This window comes from Lepidothrix coronata, unplaced genomic scaffold, assembly GCF_001604755.1.
Source record: "Lepidothrix coronata isolate B3197 unplaced genomic scaffold, Lepidothrix_coronata-1.0 Scaffold115, whole genome shotgun sequence".
In the NCBI taxonomy this organism is placed as follows: Eukaryota; Metazoa; Chordata; class Aves; order Passeriformes; family Pipridae; genus Lepidothrix; species Lepidothrix coronata.
In genome coordinates this window covers 1690742-1709654 of record NW_016690295.1, presented here as the reverse complement: position 1 = coordinate 1709654, position 18913 = coordinate 1690742, and the positions used below count along the sequence as shown (strand labels likewise).

The following is an 18913-nucleotide window of genomic DNA, read 5'->3' as shown; positions in this document are numbered from 1 at the left end:
CCCGGGACCTCGGCACCGCCGTGTCCTTCGGCTCAGCGCCGCCTCGGCGGCCTCCGCCGGCTCCCGCTGCCGCACCGGGCCCGCGCCACCCCGCCGGCTCTGTGTGCTTGTGTCGGTGCCATGTCACCGAGTTGATGTTTCGTCACACAGCGCATTCCTGAATCCGCCCGTGACAGCCCCGAGGCTCCCTCCCGCCGGTCTGGGCAGCCCGTGTGTGGCGCTGGCCCCGCTCTCGCTGTCACCAGCGCTCCATCTCTCCCAGAACAGTCCTATGGCACCGTTGCCGTCCCAGCGTTAATTTTGGTCTGCGGCTGTGCAAGGCCAGTGATGGAACATGGCAAAGCCATCCACTGCACCATGTTACAGCCTAAATTTAGCTAATCCACGCCACGGCACTGGCATCTATAGGGGATATGTTGCAAGCACGTAATCACAACTTAGCTGCTTTCAAATGCAAACACTTGCTAAGTGTGATTGCACGGTTGCCACATCAGATTGTCGTTGCCACACTGTAATTGCCTTAACATTTCCTGTCCCGTGATGCCACATCCCAAGGGTTTACTGGTGTTACTTCACCAGGGAAGTGGGGATTTGCAGCAGTATCACATCACAGCACGGTTGTGGTTACCCCAGTGCAGTGGTTGTGGTTATCCCAGTCCACTCACAGGACGTGGGCTCATCCTATGACAGCATTAAATTTTGGTTTCCACCCAGTTGACTTGGGACTAAACACAGGCAACAAGTGGCCCCTGCTGGATACCAGCTTTCTGTTCACATCAGGATGTTCCCGCTCGAGGAGAAACCCTCCAGCAGAACGAGTTAAATGAAATCCCATACATTAGCAGGATGCAAATGTATACCATGAAGAAAAAGGAGAAAATGCATCTTTTTTTTTTTCTCCAGCAAGTGTTTTAGTGGTGCTGCTTTGATTTGTATTACTGCACAGAAGTTATGGAGGTGGAGAAGTCTCCTTGACTACTTCTTTCTCCTAAGTCTTTGTAATTTTGATCATTGTTTCTACCCATCTGTAGAAATAATCTTCCTTATGGACTCAATCACATACTGTTTTAATGAGCCCAGTGACTGTTGTAGGGAGTGATGCCAAGAGTGATGATCTTTAGCTATTTCTGTAGGAAAGCAGCTTAGCAGGCCATATGTCATATTTCCTAGTAAATGATTGTTTTGAATTGTTTTTATACTGTAGTTTCTATTCATGAGATATTAAAGAAAATAGCATCTGGTTAATCAAATTCTGAATTTCGGCATATGATGATATATATCAATCCTATTCTGTGACTTTCTTTGAAATAGATTGTAAGTTCAGTGCAGACAATTTCTCTCTATTGGCTGGTAATAGGTGACTATTATACCTTAAAATTTTAAGGGCGAAGAGCTAAGACAGTTTGAAGTTTAACAAGAGCTGAGTTCAGCTACTGTTGCCAGAAAAGAGTTTGCACCACCCTTCTACCACACATTTCTAAAGACAAACAGCAAACAGAAGAAGTGAGGCTTGAGCAAAGGTAGAATATTTTCTCCTTGCAGGGTTCTTGAGGGAGCACTTGAAACTGAGGTCACCCCACAGATTGTGGAAGCTGCTGGACAGAGCAGCAGGTGTGTCTGATACAACAGCAAAAGCATTTCCTCATCCAGACAACTCAGACCTGATTAATTTTCAGATTTTACCGTTTTTTTTTAAAGAAGGCAAATTGGATCTTAAGCAGAATTTTAATTGCTGCCCTATGTTAATATATTACGGGTTACACCATGTTTGAACTTGAAAATTTAGGCTCCTTTTTTGGCTTAAAATTGTGATTTCAAAACAGGAAGAGTGTGCTGTGTGGCAATTGTACTGAAAACATTTTATTAATATAATGTTGGAACAACTAGCCTATATTCCAACTGATCTTCTTGACTATATTCATGTTTGAATGCTATAGTAACCACTTTCCTGATCTTGGGGTTTTGATTTTGTGTCAAGAAGAGCAGTGGGTGTGATCTTCTTTAAATGCAGCCTAGACAAGGTATAATAAGGCTGTGTCAGTGGTTTCACTTTAGAATCTGCAACTTTTAATTGATTTTAAAATCCAGATAATTACTTTCATTCAAAAGAAAAAAAAAAAAGGAATCTAGTTTCTCAACTGATAACCCAAAAACTCCCAGGGTTTTTTTGTTTGGGATTTTTTTGGGCAGAGGTTTCCTTCAAACAGTCTTGATGTATCTCTGCAAGAACAGATGTTCAGAAGTAACGAGCCAAATTAGTCCTTTGTTGTTTTGGTTGTGTTTCCTCTGAAATATGAATCATGACCCCAGTTAGAGACACAGAGGGACAGAAATCTCTTGAGTCTTTGGAGTGTGAGCTTTTGTAAAATAGTTTGGAGATAGTATTTTACATGTTTATTTTTTAATGTCTTCCAAAATGCGTCCAAGATGTGCTGTTTATTTTAGCACCTATCTGTGGATCCAGCTGCTTTAGAGCATTTTAAACAGCTGCTGTTTGCTTATGGATTTTTTCAGACATGCAATATTAATTAACCTGTTTTAGCCTTTAATCCAATCTCTTCCTCCAAGTGACATACAAGCTGGGATCTCACCTACAGCAGGAGAAGTTAGAGCTCACAGAAAATTAGCAAGGCTTAATAACTTGAATACCTTTATTTCTTCTTCTGTCTGTGCATTAAACAACCCAGAGATGTCCTGAGCCATGTTTCTCACCCTGTTACAGAGCACTGGTGCCTTGATTCAACCCAGTTATGAGGGCAGAAGAAATTGGAGACTGTGGCTTGGGCTGTTTGCAGACATGCAAAAAAACCCTCCTAGTGGTGGTTTGTTTACTATGGTCTGTCACAACTCATGTGTGGCTGGCTCAAACCTCTTCAAAACAAAAGCTTTATCATAATAAGCTATTGCAGACTCATTCTTTTCACAGTTCATCAAATCCTTGAGTTATTACAGAACCCAAGCCCGGGGAATATTAGGGTTTGCTGCTTTTGTTTGTATAAACACTTCTTACTTTGAAGAGTGTACCTCCTACCACAGTGTTTCCTAATTTGAGCATTAAAAATCATACATAAAAAGCAATAAATGTTGACTTTTTCATGTGCCTGCTTCCTTCTGAGCTTCTTAAAACCAATTCTTCTTCTTCCCAGCCTTTGTCATAATTTCAAGGGCTAAAAGCCCATTTCAGACAAAATGAGAAGATTCTTATACAATCCATTGATTTCAGCCCTGTGGACTCTGAGAACAGCAATTAATATTCAGAGACTCAATAGGAACTCTCAAGAGCTGGCAATCCACTGTCTGGCAGCAGAACAACAACAAGAAGAAGAATCTAAGGAGGAAAATTAGGCTAAATCCAGGGAGTTTAAAAATTCTGAGTACTTCTCTGCAATATTTTGTCAATCTTTATGGAAGGCTCAGGACAAAGAATTTCTGTCTTTATCTGGATTCGACCTTAATGAAGGTTGAAGCACTTCAGAGTTTTTACTTCATTAAAAATATATGGAAGCTAATTTGTTTTTCAGAGACTGGAAGTCGGAACCTGAAAGACGTGGTAAATTGTAAATACCTTGATAAAATTGTAATGAATAAAATATTTAAAGTTAAAAAGTCTTTAAGGCTACAGCATTTTCAAACAGCAGTATTTCATACTTTTTTTTCCTAGGATTCACTGGTGTGAGAATCTTACCACCCTTCACAAAAAAACAATAAAACATTCTCAAAGCTGTTTTATTAGAAGAGAATCAGACCAAAGACACTCTTGAACTTACTGGCTGCCTTTCTTCAAGATTTGTTGAGGACACCAGGATTCAGAATAGAGTTTTCTTGGTAGGGGTATTGCAATTTTCTGCATTCCATTGGCAACTGCATCTTTGCATGGGATTAATTGGTTTTTTCATAACAAAGAAAGCTATTGATTTTATAGTGCTTTTTTTTTGTCTTATCTATCTTTCATCCTTTTTCAGGGTAGTGGCAGCTTCACTTGAACAATAGTATGAGAAATATAATCTTTCTCATAGAACATGGAAAAAAAGATCTGTTAGGCATTGGTTGCTGCATTTCAGGAGAGTAACAACACTCCACTATGGAAGGGTGAAGCTTAATTTATTATTGAAATAAAGTTTCATTTAAGAATGGCAAAATCTATTAAATCTGTAAGCTAAATTTCACAGAACAGCCAGAGCAAGAGCATGTGCAGCTTTGACTTGAAGGTGTGGAAAAAACCTCACCAAGACTTTTCCTTTTGGTAATGAAATGAACAGAGATTGAATTTCAACCAGCCTTGATTTGCTTGTTTTAAGGGGAAAATCAGAAGCAGAATCAGCTGAACAGAAAGGTATAGATGGAATTGTGAATGTCATTCAAAACAGTATTCCTTTTCATACTGGCTAATTAATAGCCACAGACTGTATTAATTAAATATAATATATTCCCTTTTACAGATTGGAAAAACAGGCCTGGAGATTAATGAGTTGGCCAGGATTACACCCACATAATAAGTCAGATGCAAAGCCACAATTAGAACTGGAGTACCTCATGGCAGCCTTCTGAAGAGTTTGGTAAGTCACTCAACACCTCGAGTTAGTTTTTCACATCAGTTACACAGAACATTTTACTTGTTTTCCAAGTACAAGGAAACCATGATGCTTAGGACACATATTTTGAAAAGAAGGTATACAGTCTGTAAAAATTAGGGGCTTGATTTTATTTTCAGTAGTGCTGATAACTTAAGAAAAGCTTAATAATCCGTGGTTAGGGGATAGTGTAATTCAAATCCATTCATTTAGGATTTCCAGATTGACAGGCTGTAATATGACAGTGGGATGGTGATTTTTATTTTTTGGCATTTCAAATTGTAACTATACTGGACCTCGTTCTGGAGTTTTTACTTAATTCTCACACAGTCAAATTTCAGCATTGGTTTCATACTGATTGCATTGGGCACCTTGGAGCAAGGCCTGCAAACTCCCACGGTTAAACACATGGCATAGTTTGTACTTCCCCACAGCATTCCACGTTTCTCTCCTGTGTTTTAAGATTGACACACTTTCAAAGTTGTGATTAGCTGTAGACAGGAAAAAGGGGAAGAGAAGCGCATCTTTTATGTTTTATGGTAAGTTAGGATTTCTCCTTTGTCTACAGGCAATTAATTAAGTGGTGTGTTAATATTACTTTGATGCAAAGTAATGTTAGATAAACAACATTTTTGTTGACAGAGAAAATCGTGCTATTTTAAAAACAGAGCAAAAGCAGACTGTTTCTGAGGCTTGTGAGTGTATCAATCAGTAGGTGTGCCTGGCATGTTGTAAATGGGAAAGGTGGGAGGACTCCCTCTTGTTATTAGTACATGTAAAAAGACAGGAAGTACTTAGGGAAGGTTTCCCTCTTGTTCTGAGTTCCAGGAGAGTTATTCAGCCGAACACATGAATCACAAAGCAGACTAAAAGGGAGTTTCTGTGTGGCACGAAAATAACAATCTTAGAGCCTGAAAAGTGAAACGATTTGATGCATTTGTTCTGCTGCAGATTTTTCATGGGAAATAGCAACCTCACGAATATTTGACAATGAGATGTCTTAGTGCATGTAATGTGAAATTTATGTAAGAAATAGCGTCTTACTCATCAGCTGCTCTATTTTAATCCCTGCTCAGCATGGGGACTTTCATTTTGTGATCTATTTGGACAGCAGCTGGTACATTAGAGTTTTACGTTAGCTGACATCTCTACAATCTAAAGGACACTTAACATAATCCTGTAAAACCTATTCTCGTATTTGTGCCCAGTCACTCATATTCCATCTCAGTGTCTTGTCTTTCCCCATGTATCTTGTCTGTCCATTTCATGTTTAAAAAAAAAAGGTCAATGTATCAACAGCATTAAAGTTCGTCCCCAGTGATGTTTCGCAGTGGTGTGATCAAAATATATATATATGCAGCATATGTCATAAAAGGGATGTGCCATTTCAGGGACTGAAAAAGGCAATAAAAAGGAATCCATAGTAACATATGTTGGGGATAAATTCCAGCAACTAGGCACAAATAACAGGAAAGATTCTGCATTAGCTAATTATATACAGACTACATGCATGATTTAGATTCACTTGGAAATATTTACCTCGTGTAAGTAGGAAATGGATGCCAAGTTGCAGCCTAATTCCAAAACCTAGCCTCTTGCCATGATATCCTAGGACTTCATCTATCTGTGCAAAAAAGAAAAGTCTTTTCCATCTTTGTGGATTTTAAATCACAACCAGCTCTAAACAAATGAAAAAATAGTCATGAGAGAAGCCAAAGATACCTGTTCCTGGAGATGCTTGGAAAAAAGACAGATGAAGAGAAAGGACAAAATATGGGCACTGTTGAGGAATGTCAGGCATTGGACTCTTGAACACTGTATGAAGTGGAGCTACCTGTGCAGCCAGCTTGGAATGCTTTTCCCTGTCTCCCACACCTTCGTAGACCCTCCCTGGGTCTGACCATCCCTTGAGCTCTGATGTAGTTGCCTGGCTTGTATACTCTGTGTTCTGGAGTATGTGAAGACTGGAAACTGAAGCTAGGAGGTGCCAGAATGTCCCACTGATGAGTTCAGGTGTTGTAAGGATAATTTGACTCTTTTCTGAGCAGGAAAACTTGACTAGGAAAGGTAGAAAGCTACTTTTCTTTGCACATTTTATTTCCTACGTAAGTCAACTGTGGCATCTGTTGTTTTTGCGTGTTTAGCTGACCTTGGTTGATGAAATCTTAAGCACCAATGTCATAATAAATGTATTCTCACCCAGATTGTTGCTACAATCTCTTGGGTTTTAATGGGAGGGATTCAACAAAGGAAAACAAGGGGACTTTAATCTCCACTTGTTCACCATGAGTGGTAGCCAGGAGGTTCTGCATCATGTGGCTCACGGTGTGTCCTCAGTCATTCAGCTCCACTTCCATGCTGGACTGGCACAGACCACTCATTTCTCCTGCAGTTACCCAAACAGTTTGTACTTGAAGCAAAGCTACAAAGCTACCTACCAGATCGGATACAGGTCCCACCCAGTCCACACCCACTTCATGACTTCATGAATCTGGTTATTAATTATGGACATGTCACTGGGAGTGGCATAAATTTGAACTATTCTTGTATACTGCACCTCTATGATATCCATCTGATGTTTATACTTCCATATGTGGTCACAAACCTGAAAATTAAGGCCTTTCTAGTATGATTTCAACTAATACAAATTACTATTCTATTCTTTGTGAGCAATTATTTTTTCTTTTTCCTTATGAAAAAAAAAACACAAAAGCAAAACACTGGTTCTCAGCACGGGAAGCAAAAAAGATATTCTACCACACTGTAGGCTCAGCAAGAGCATGGAAGTGACCTGTTACACTATTTATCTTAGACTTAACACAGACCTATCCACTCATCTGTGAACATGTGTTTGGAGACAAGGAAAGAAGGGTGTAGAGGGACTAGTCTGGATAACAGTCATAGTGTTCTAAAGTCATTCCTGTTGATGTTTCTTGAAAGTGTGATGTTGCAGCTTGAACATGGAGGGAGTGGAGGGAGCACAACTAAAACATTCACTGTTGCCAGATAAATAGGGGGCCACCAGGCTGCCTCATGAGCCCAGGGCAGTGCAGGTGATACAGTCTAAGCAGATTGTTATGGCTTGCTCTGAGTGCTGCAGACTTCTCTAGAGGATGTTGATCAACAAATTTTAATGAGCAAAACCATGCAATTTTGTAATAAAAAGATGGTCAGTTGCACTTCTTGTCCAGTATTACTTCTTGTCCAGTGTTACTTCAATGACTTTCACATAATGCTAATGAAATGTAAGATACTTATAAAATGTAAGATACCCTGTGGGTTTATTTACTCTATTTCCCCAGATATTTCTTTGCTTGCTTGGGTGCACAGGAAGTTGTCTGTTTAAAAGGTTTGTGTCATCTCCAGGTGTCCCATGGATCAACTTAAGAACCAGAGATGGAGAAGTGATGCATGAGATTACAGGGGAGCCTTAACAACTTAATGACAGACAAACTTGCAACACCCAACAAAATAAAATCCTTTTCAGTGCTTTCTCACATGCTCCTCCTGCAGGCTGTCTGGGTCAGAGAGCCCAACCAAGCTGATCCTGCCTCAGTGTCATGTTGGTGTGATATCTAGAACTCTTTTCATTCTACGGGAAGGAAATCTATGCTAAAAGTCTTTTCTGACTTTTTAGGAGGGTAACCATCCTTTTAGGTATGTGGTTTTCTTCTATTGTTTTAGACTTGATCTTTTAATTGATTCAAACTCCAAGTTGGAAGGAGCAGCTTGGAGTAGCCAATTATTTTGAATTTCCTTAGGTTTCCTTCCATAATCCTTATGTTGTGTCATACTTAATTATGTTAATGGCATAAAATAGTGTGCAGTTTTTCCTACATAATTCTTTTAATTTTGTTTTGGAAAATTCTTAGCCTGTCTAAAATAAGACCTATATCAACCCTAGTATAATTTTATTCAAATATAATATAACCACTAAAAGTAGCATTTCATCAGGCTTCTTTTACTCCAGACTTTAATTACTGTTCTCTAATGTATTGTTTGTATTTTAATATCAGCTATTGGCTACATGGCTACAAAATCTGTGAAAAAAAAGAGATACACTGAATGTATGAATGTCAAGCATGAAAGGATGCATAAAAGTGGATAAGTATATTTATTGCAGCATACATCCACTGCTGAAATCCTGAATTGACTGTCTGCTTTCTAGAAATCTGATCTACATTTCATTAAGTGAACTGAAAGGCTTCCCTAAGTGGCCTTTGGATCAGACCTTTGGTGAAAGTAGGAAGTGTTCCTGTGTGCTTCTCTCAGGTTTTCATGCCTTGTGTTGGGAACCGTAATTATATTAAGTGGCCAATATGAAGATTTTACAACTAATGAAAAAAAACCCCAGACTTCTATTACTTGGCCTCTATTCAACCATTTCTATCTATTGCATTTGGTATTTCTCATGAGTATTGAATTCCCAAATATGACCAAGAAAAAATAATCGCAAGTTAAATGGAAATATGAAGTGTAGCCAAGATTCTCTTGGAGCACTAGAAATGCATTCTACTGTAAGATACACCTCATGTAACCCTGTGGAATGCATTTGGATTTTGTAATGAACTGGGGGGTTGTGCACATTACTAGTATTGCAGTAATTAGTATAGTGCAGTAGTAACTCTCATTAGGAGAGTTAGGAGTGGGTTCAAGTATGTCAGATACTCTACCAGCAAAATAGATAGAGAGGTACTATTTTTGGAAGTATTTAGCAGCATAGGAACCCACTCCAATTTTTTTTTTTTTTAAATGTAGGCACTTGAAAAACGTTATTTTATTGAAAACTCATGATGTATAACATTTTATCTGTATCATTAATTTCAGGAATGGATCAATGAGACTTCTTCAAATTTTATCCTGGTTAAAATGTCACGGTTTAAGTATAGGATTTGGAGATTTCCATAGACATAATAATGAAATTTAAAATACACTGTAATGAACGTACCCTTAACTCAGCATACCTGCAAAAGTATTCAAGGTAGCTCTGAAACTGAAAGTACAAATAAGATGACAAAAAAGTTGCAGGAAAATGTTGTCCAGATGGTATCTTCATTTTTCATGACATTAATCTGATACTGAGTTTAAAATTTTATGAAGACCTGAAAAACAATTGAGGTAAATGAGGAAAATAGCTGGTAGTAGAGTGAAATAGCAAATCATACCTGTGAGAAACAGTAAGTGTGTATTTCATTCATCTAATATGGGCCCATAAGATCTCTTATTTTTGACATACAGTTATTCCTAATTATGTGTTGAGTTAGAACTCTGTGTCTGGGGTTCCCAGCATCTTATCTAAGACACTTCCCCCCCCCATTTTTATATTTTTTTCAAGTACAACTACCATCAGAATTGTATTTAAATGATATCTTAGCTATTTACAACCCTGGTCAGCACAGTCAGACTGACAGAAATCTGCAATGTATTTATGAGCTAAGGGCTTGTGCTGTGCTTTCACAGAAAACAAATAGACAAATGGACAAATAAAAAGACAACAAAATTATGTTTATCTTAAAAGTCTGCAGAATTAATCTGTCATTTTTTTTCTTATCCCTGGGAAAGTAAAGCTGACATACATGCTATATTTTATATATAAAACCTTTCTTCTTCTTCTTCAGGGCCCTTTTTAGTCTTTTTATATATATATATATATTTATATATATATAAAATATAGCATATGTATATCATATATATATATATATATATATATATAATATAACATATATATAACATCCATGTACGTAGTTTCCACATATGTTACAGGGGTTTTTTTCTGTGTATACTCATTATTTTATTTCCCAAGTAATTTGCTTTTCAACTTTATTGAAAAGTTTTCTTTTCTGCTGTTGGTCATATCTTGCTTATTACAGCACAAGAAATATGTGTGTTTTCCTTTTTTTCCCAAAAGTGTCTCTTTTTGAGGATGACTCTGTTTAAGGATTGTTGTTGTGGTTGGTTAAACAATGTTTTGTGGTTTGGGCTGTCACAGAAAAGGCAGTTAAATATGCACATACCTTATTATTATAAGGCAGATAGGTCAATAAATCATCAAGTGAGTGTTTACTTGTCTTAGATATTTCTGTGTCTGTTAAATGGGGGGGCTGTCAGCAGATGATGAGAAAACATTCTTGATGGTGCTTGGTACAGGCTAACTTAGAGGTCACCGGCCACTGGTTGCATAATTTTCTTAACTACAATCCTAGTCCAAGAAAACCCTTCTTCTTCCTCTTCTTCAGGGCCCCTTTTAGTCTTTTCATGCATATTGTTACTCTTCCTATTCACACAGTAATCATTTTTACCCCATTTTGTCTCTGCTTTTAGACCAGTTCAGATGCACTCAGTGCTTTGAAAACAAACCTTTAAAGGCATTTTCCTTTGTTTTGAGGGAGAAGCCACAGTAAATGGCATATGCTTTTAAGCAAGCAAAAGGCTTTGTGACTTTGCTTTCTACGTTGTTAATGCAGTTGGTACAGATTCAGTGAGCTTTCATGTGTGGAAAATTCATCATATATCTATTTTTTGTCTCTCAGCACCTCTGTTAGTTTGATGCTGGGCTCTGACTACCTCTTTATATTTCCATGGTTACAAGTAGTCACAAAGGTTCTGTTAACCCCCAAAGGCAGAGTGATTATGTCTTTTTATTTTCCTATAAGAAGCTTAAAATTAACAAATTAGACTATCGATATGAAAAGATTGTTTAAAACATTTCAATAAAAACTTTTAAAGTTAATTTTCATTTACTCAAAAAGTGTCCGAGTCTTTTGCCACCAAAAGCATGACTGTGTCACGCTTTTTGCAAAGATGAGGTTTTTATCCAAAAACTTGGAGTATCTCTTTTCCTCTCCCTTTTAATTTTGATTGGAATTTGCAATAGGTTTTGAAGGCAGTGGATTTAGAGCAAACAATTCAGGCTCAGAGCTACCCTGTAATTAAATAATCAGAAATGACCCCTAAACATTACTCTGAGTAGTATTGTATGTTTTTAAAGATAGAACAAATGCAGGTAAGAAGAACACTAACTTGCTGAGGAGTGCAGATGTAGACACATCCAAATCCGAATTTCAGACCTCAAATGGCTGTGTTTCTTTCTAACAAAAGACTGAGAGAAAGCCCTTTCTGACTTTCAGATCTCAGGATTCTTCCCAATAAATTAGGTGCAGAGAGTTGCATCTTCTGTGAGTGGATAAGACATGTTAGAGGCTCTTAATAGGAGAAAGGCAGCTTGAAGGAGCAGCGTTTTTCTGAGAGGCTTTCTTTAGATAAGATTAAAGCAGTGGCAGCTTTGAGGATTTTTATATGGAATAGACTTACATAGCTGTGATTTGTTTTGTGATGAAGAGCTCTGAATCAAGGAGAGGTTTCTGGATCTTCCCTGGACAGAACAGGTAGTGAGTGGCTGAGAGCAGAGAGGTGAGACAGAGTGATAAAAGAAGGCTGAAGTCTCTAATAGGAAGAGAATATCTTGTCTACTAAAAAGGTTTTGTACAGTGATGGAAGCATTGGCTGGAATTGCAGAAAGGGACCCTTCTGAAAGGGTGAAACAAGGCTCTGCCAGGGAAGGAGAATGAGACTCTCTGTTACCCCCTATACAGAGTTATTACTTCAATGCATACAGCAAAAGCACTGGAATCTTCACAACTGAAGTGGAGAAAATGCCTTCTTTTCCTTTCTTTTTTTGGGTTTTCTTTTTAGCTGGACATACTACATTTGCTGAGACACCAAGTCAGTAGAGGCATAAGCAGCTTCTGTGGCAAAATAGCAGGTAACACTGTAAAGTAATGAGTTGTTTAAACAGTACAGCCATAGGGGAAAGAAGTATACTAATGGGGAAATGGACCAAAAAGCACCTACCATATGCTATCTATTCATTTAAAAGACAGACAATAGTGATGACACAACAGTCTTTATCCTGAAAGTGTATTATGAATATTAATGAATGTTCAGAATCCCAGTGGAGTACATGGGCATGCTGGTTATATTCAGACATAATGTATGAGAGAAGATTAATGTTTTATTATACGATGTATCTAAACACTTCCAAGCAGAAGCATAGTCCAAGTGCATATATGAACAATTACTGAGAAATGGAACAAAAACCTCAGGAGTGGTAATTGAGCTGCTGCTCCCCCTTGGTAACTAACTGTTGTAGGCTGCAGCTTGTCAGACAGTGTGTGCGTGTCTGTGATGTTTTAGGTGGCAGCGATGATTCCGTACACGTGGTAAACAATAATTATGCAGAGCCAATGTCATGATCATGCTCCCAATCTGACAGTCAGGCCAGGTGTGAGCCCAGGGAGTGGGATTTGTGGATGTGAACCTGCCTGACTAGGTTGTGGCAGGATGCCACAAGTGCCACCAAGCATCTAGAAAGGGAACACGATAGTGGCAAAGAACAGGATTTGCTGATGTGAGTTTTTAACAGCCTGTGTCAGATCCACCTGTGACTTTAGCAGCTCGTTCTGCTGATTCAAGTGCCAAGAAATGACATCTTTTGGATCTCAGGATTTTCTCTTTGCCAGGTTTAAAGTTCTTAGAGCTGTGGATGTGAAGTGCTTCTAAAATTATAGGTATTGTTCAGTCCTGCATCTGACTTCAGTAGAACTTGTGAGTAGCTTGTGAATCGATATGTATGAATATCCATTTCCCTCTCAGAGCAGTAGTTTTGCTATTTGCCTGGAAAACATCCTTGACCTCTCTAAATGACAAAAAGCATTTTCTAAAAACATTTTCCATCATAGACTATGCTAGCAAAAGTCCTGACAAAGACAAGACAAAGACTGTTTCATTTAAAAGCAAAGATAGATGTTGTCCTTAGGGATGGGAGTTGAGAGCTGATCCTTTTCTGGGTTCTTCAGACTTTCAGTTTCTCTTTCAACTAACACTTTGGAGTAAGTCTGTCTTTGGCATAATTCCTAACCATACTGTAAATATGACTATATGAATAGCTGTTTAGTTGTTTATAAGCCTTTTACTGAAATACCTACGCTACAATTGTTCTACCATTTTTTCTTTGGTGCCCACAAGAACATTTCTTGGTTCTAACCTGTCCTCACTTTTCCAACTATTATTGTTTGGAAAGCAAACTTTTGGGGGGTTAGATGTTTACTCTGTCATAAAATCTTATTTAGGTTCTGAACTCAGCTGCAACCCTCCCATCACCATCAGAGGCCAAGGCCCAGAGATGATCCCTTTGTAGGTTTGCTTTAAGAGGAGCAGGAGCAGAAATAAGGAAAATTCTTGTTATAGAAAAATTTAAAAACTAAGAGCTTTCTAGTATTTTTGCAACATTTTTACAAGTTTTCGTTGGCATTGTTCACTCTACACAAATGTCTTAGAAATACTTGGAGCAAGTTGCTCGAATACCTTAGCAAGGCTTATGCTACAGGTTTACTGAGGCTTCCTTGTTTGCTAAAGCAGATTCTGAGCTTCCCAGAATCCAACTGTGCAAAGCAATCTGCAATATTCCTTGTTCATGCCCTTCTGGTGGTGAAGGTGAAAAGGCTATCACAGAAGCCATAAGGGAGGGTTTTAACAAATTTCGTTAAGGTTTCTGACTCACGAGGAACATTTTTATGGTTATATGTTTGCACTTTTGGGCAACAAGCGTGGAGTTTGTGAAACGTGTACAAGAAGTATCTGAAAGGAAAGGACATGGGAAGGCAGTATGATAATGATGGGATTAAAAAAAAAAATTAAATGAAGTGAAACTTGGCTTTTTAACTCGCCTAAGCAGGAGATACTACTCAGATATCTGAGCATGTGGTTGTCTCTCAAAACTCTTAATATCTAAGTGTTTATTGAAGTTACGCAGAGAAACTTAGATCAGATTAAGAGAAAAAAATACTTAGCAAGTATAAAATAAAGCATGATGTAAGATCTTTCTACAAATAAAGCAATATTTTGTTTCATAGATACATGATTTCATTTCTCTTGTGTTTGGAAAGATCCTTTTCTACCCATAAACACTTAACAAGCGACGTATCAGAATCCAGAGAAGTGATTGTAAGACAGTTTAGTGTGTGTAACCTCCAGCAAATTAGCCTGTGGTCAGTCTGGCTCTTTTGTTGTTGCTGCACAATAATTTCCTTGTCCTGAGTGTTTGCAGTGTCTCTTGCATATGTTGAATGGACCAGGAGAGGGCAGAACTACACAGGTGTAGTCACTTGCATGTGGTCTGTGCCACGTGGTTAAACGAAAAGAGGTGGAAAACTAATCTATGAAAAGATTTGGTGGTAATTATAGTTTAATGTTCACCTAAAATCAATTACTCGGACATACAGAAAGTACTTATATGTATTTTCTATGTAGGTGTTTCGTTGCTGCTGTGCTATCAACAAACACTTGTGAAGGAAAAGCTGAGTTTTAATAGCACTGCAAGGGGAGCTAGAGCATTTAACTAGATAATTCAGTGTACACTTGAAACAGAGCTGATCGTTTTCACTGCTGAAGTCTACTGTGCATCTAGCTTATTTTTGCTTTCTTTTTGCTTTTTTTTTTTTCTTCTAATTGTAATCTGGTTTCTCAACCAATTATTTTGTTTGGGGGTTTTTTCTTCTTCAGGTTTAGAATAAAATAGTTTAAACCAAAGTGCCTATTTTTAATATGTAGTAAAATATTATCCACATTGTCTGTAAAACAGATTAAAATCAGTGTTTCTCTCAAAAACTTTAATGGAATGGAATGCCACAGTTATTTTTATTTCCTGTGGAGAGCCTGATTTATAGGCCATCCCCTCAGAGTGATTTAAATCAATAAATGTACTCTGGGTAAACTCAGCCTGTTGATACAGTGTTTTTTCTCAGAATAAAGGCTGAGCTTCTTCCCAAACAGTTTGCAGCTTGAGTAAAGACAAGGGATGACAGTCACAGAGCAGGTCCTGCAGAGGAAGAGGAGAATGTGTGGGTGAAGGATAACTGGGGTGACAGTGAGCTTCACTGTTTGTTTTAATAAAGTTTTTGCTTTATTGTTGTGAAGTCTTTCTAGAAATAGGGTTTACTGTTTGGGGGTTTTTTCCCTGGGAATTAGATTGAAACCTATAAAGAAAGAATGCTAATATTTATGCTCCGATAAAAATTATCCATCCTAATGGTAAGTAGCTTCTGCTGTAATAAACCTTATTTTACAGTAAGTCTGCAAGTATTGGTTTTGAGCCTTTTGCTGACTGTTTATTGAAAAAATGGTAGGAGACTGCTTAAGCAAATTCTTGACATCTATAAAGTAACACAGCTCGTTCAATTTATCCTCAAAATGAAACGGCTAAAATGGTGTCATTGTCTTCACAGTCTGGAGGTAAGTAGGCAGAAGGATTCTGGGGAAATTTAAACCACTCACAGTAAAAGCAAAACAATCTTTGGGAGGCAAAAAATACCAATATTATTCTGTGTTGCGGAAGTGCTATTTTAGGAATTATAGTCAACATTGACCTCTGTCTAAACTATGATAAAATTGCTTTTTGTTTAAAATTGTGGATTAGGAATGCAGTTTTTTGATAGGAAATGCATTTTGCAGATCATATGGGGGCTGTCTCAACCCGACAGCTGTCTCTTCATCAAGCTGGAAGGTAGTTTGATCTACCAGAATCTCTGTCCCAAAAGTGTTGTCAGGTCAGATCCTGTCATCTGGACTTATTGGACTGGTATTGTGTCATCTGTATGAGGAATTCTGACTGCCTTGCTGTTTCACTAGATACCATCTAATAATTTGGAATTATGAGTGCCATAATTCCTATACATAAAAATATTGCTAGCATTGTGACTTACATGCTTCTAGCAGCAAATGACTTTATATGAGTTGTGTGACCCTTGCTACTGAAATTCATGTGATAAACCCTTATAGTTGTTCAGTATTTTAATACCAACCTCATTACAGGACATCTGTATTTATGAGGTACAAAGCCAGCACCTGTCTGATGGGAAACAATTCGGATCCTTAACACACTGCACACAGAATGCCCGTTTTCCTGTAGAATCTCAGATTCCAATTGGTCATTGTAAGAGGGTTTTTATGTAGGAGGACAAATCCTGATAATCTGAACTGAGTGTAAACTGTTGCAATTTGTGTTTCTGCATTTGCAAGCCAAACATTTTGAAAGGACATCCTCCTCTGGTTCTCAGCACGAGAACTTGGCAACCCAAACCTGACTATTCCTATGCCCACATTCATTTTTTAACAAAAGCTTCAAGCTAAAATTTAAGAGCGCTTCTAATATTAACTCTGTTCTTTGGCAATTTCATCTGTCAAAACTTCCAGCTTCCTGTTTAACATTTTCAACAGAGAGTTGTATTCTGAAGGCCAAAATAGCCCTGTACTAAAATCTGTATGTAGGGATCCAGATAAATATAGCATCTTGAGCTAATTTTTAGTTGTTTGAAATGCAAATAAATACAAGCTTTACTTGTCAGTATAAACTTGCTGGATGATTAGGATGAAGAGATAAAGCCAAGGCTGTAATTCTCTGACAACGTTATTTTGAGAGTTGAATCTGATAATTTTTTTTAAAGCTTTATCTTCTACATACCTAGGACAGTGTTTGCTTTGTGTGTTTGTGTGTGTATTCATTGCAGGGATCCTAATAGTTTTAGATACAAAGTGTGTTATTGAACTTTTTTAAGTAAAAAAAAAAAAAAAAAAGCTAAAATTAATATTATCAAACTCCAAAAGTGAATGCTTACATTTCAGTTGCATTCACTGGATGCTTTTTACACTGGGGTAATGTGGTTCCTGTTTTTGTGAAGTGTTTTTGCCTGAAAGAAAGTAAAACATACTTTAACTGGCAATTATAAAAGCTTGCATTTCCCCCCTCAATTAAAATCATGGCTTATTTTGCAAGTCATCTATGTAGGGAAACAATAATTAGATTTACAAAAGCGGTGGTTCCATATCATGTATTATATATAGGAAAATTATTGAGTAATGATTTCTGGTCAGATTTATCTGCTTTCAGAATCTGTAGCTCCTTGCATATGAGATGCCACAAACTTCTTCAGTGACTATGTAGTTATTACTCAATCTTATTTCATGATAGGTGTGGCCAATACCATCAGATTGATAGTGAGAATGTGAGCAGAATTGATCAAAATCCAGTAAATCTGGAGGAATCAGTGGCTTCCTAGGACCTTTAACTTCTTCAGAGAATCAATATAATTTCTTCTCTTACTTGACCTCCTGTAGCCTCAGAATGATGAATGTACTTTTTCCATGCCAAAGCTTTCTTACTTTGTGTCTGAGTCTCAAAAATTTGGTGACAGTGACAAGTTCTCATTATTCCAGACTAGATGGCTGTGATTCATATCTTGCTTCAGCAGAAGCAGGTTTTCTTTCCTTAGTGAAAAAAACCCACAAGATACGAGTTTCTCTTGGCTTTTTAGTTTGTCTCCTTGGGTCTGACTATGATTTTAGCAGCATACAAGTAAACACATCCCTATATAAATTTTTTTGGTTCATGACTTCTAATTCAAAATGCTCTTCTAATATAAATTGTTAATGAATAAATAATGTTTGAAGCCATGAAGAATTATGGTTGATTTATTCAATTTTCTTTCACTGTAATCCGGTGTATTTTATATTACCTGTTTGGAATTTTACAACCTTATGAGCTGCCTCAAGCATTTCCTCTCATGTTCTTCTTCTCTGTCAGATAAATTGCCATGTAAACTAATGAAGTTTAGAAAAAATTAGCTTGTTGAGGCCCTGTTTCTTCACATTTCTCAAAATTTGTATTACAATGAATTATACAATTCGTTGGTCTCGCCACCAGGGTAAAAGCTTCATTATTAGCCACTATTAGTGTCATAGCCAATTTCCAGTCACTTTTTCAAAATAATTTAACCTGAAAAATGATTCTTGGGTGAGTGGAAATTGCAGGGTCTATTCCCAAATACAGTGATTACATTGTATACTGCTTCAAACCTAATACAAATTATACTCAGAGTGGATTTTTCTTCCTGAATTTCCATCAGTGACTTCTCAAGTTTTAAAGAAGTGGACAATATTGATAGTAGCTGGGCTAGTACTCTGTGACATGAACTTGCCAATTATTTTCTTCTTTGGGAAGATGGGAATGTTTCTGTAATAAGACTCTTTATTCTTGCCTAGATGTTCTGCTCCTAGAGGTTAATATGTTTGCATCTCCATGTTTTAGAACTTCTAGCATGTTTAAGAAAGATCAGAATTCTACCTGCATATTTCTGCTCTTTCTAAAAACAATTATTTGTTCCCCTGGGGTTTTAGAACATATTTGTGTTATTCTGTAGCTAAATAAAGAATGTGTATCTGCTGTACCTAGAAAAGTTTCCTCTTAGAGCTTCTTTTTTTTTGGTGTACTAGGTTTTACTTGAGTTGAA

The 18913-nt window shown here is 37.6% G+C and overlaps 1 long non-coding RNA gene across 2 annotated transcripts; it reads left to right on the top strand.

Moving 5' to 3' along the window:
* Positions 1-167: 167 nt before the first annotated feature.
* LOC108502241 lies at positions 168-7967 on the top strand. 2 transcript variants are annotated; one of them, XR_001876385.1, is made up of 4 exons: positions 168-1520; positions 3662-3825; positions 4440-4556; positions 7874-7967. It is a non-coding gene; the product is annotated as an uncharacterized LOC108502241 (long non-coding RNA). The 2 variants fall into 2 exon arrangements; XR_001876386.1 differs by lacking the exons at positions 4440-4556; positions 7874-7967 and adding an exon at positions 3963-4309.
* The last annotated feature ends 10946 nt before the right edge of the window (positions 7968-18913 follow it).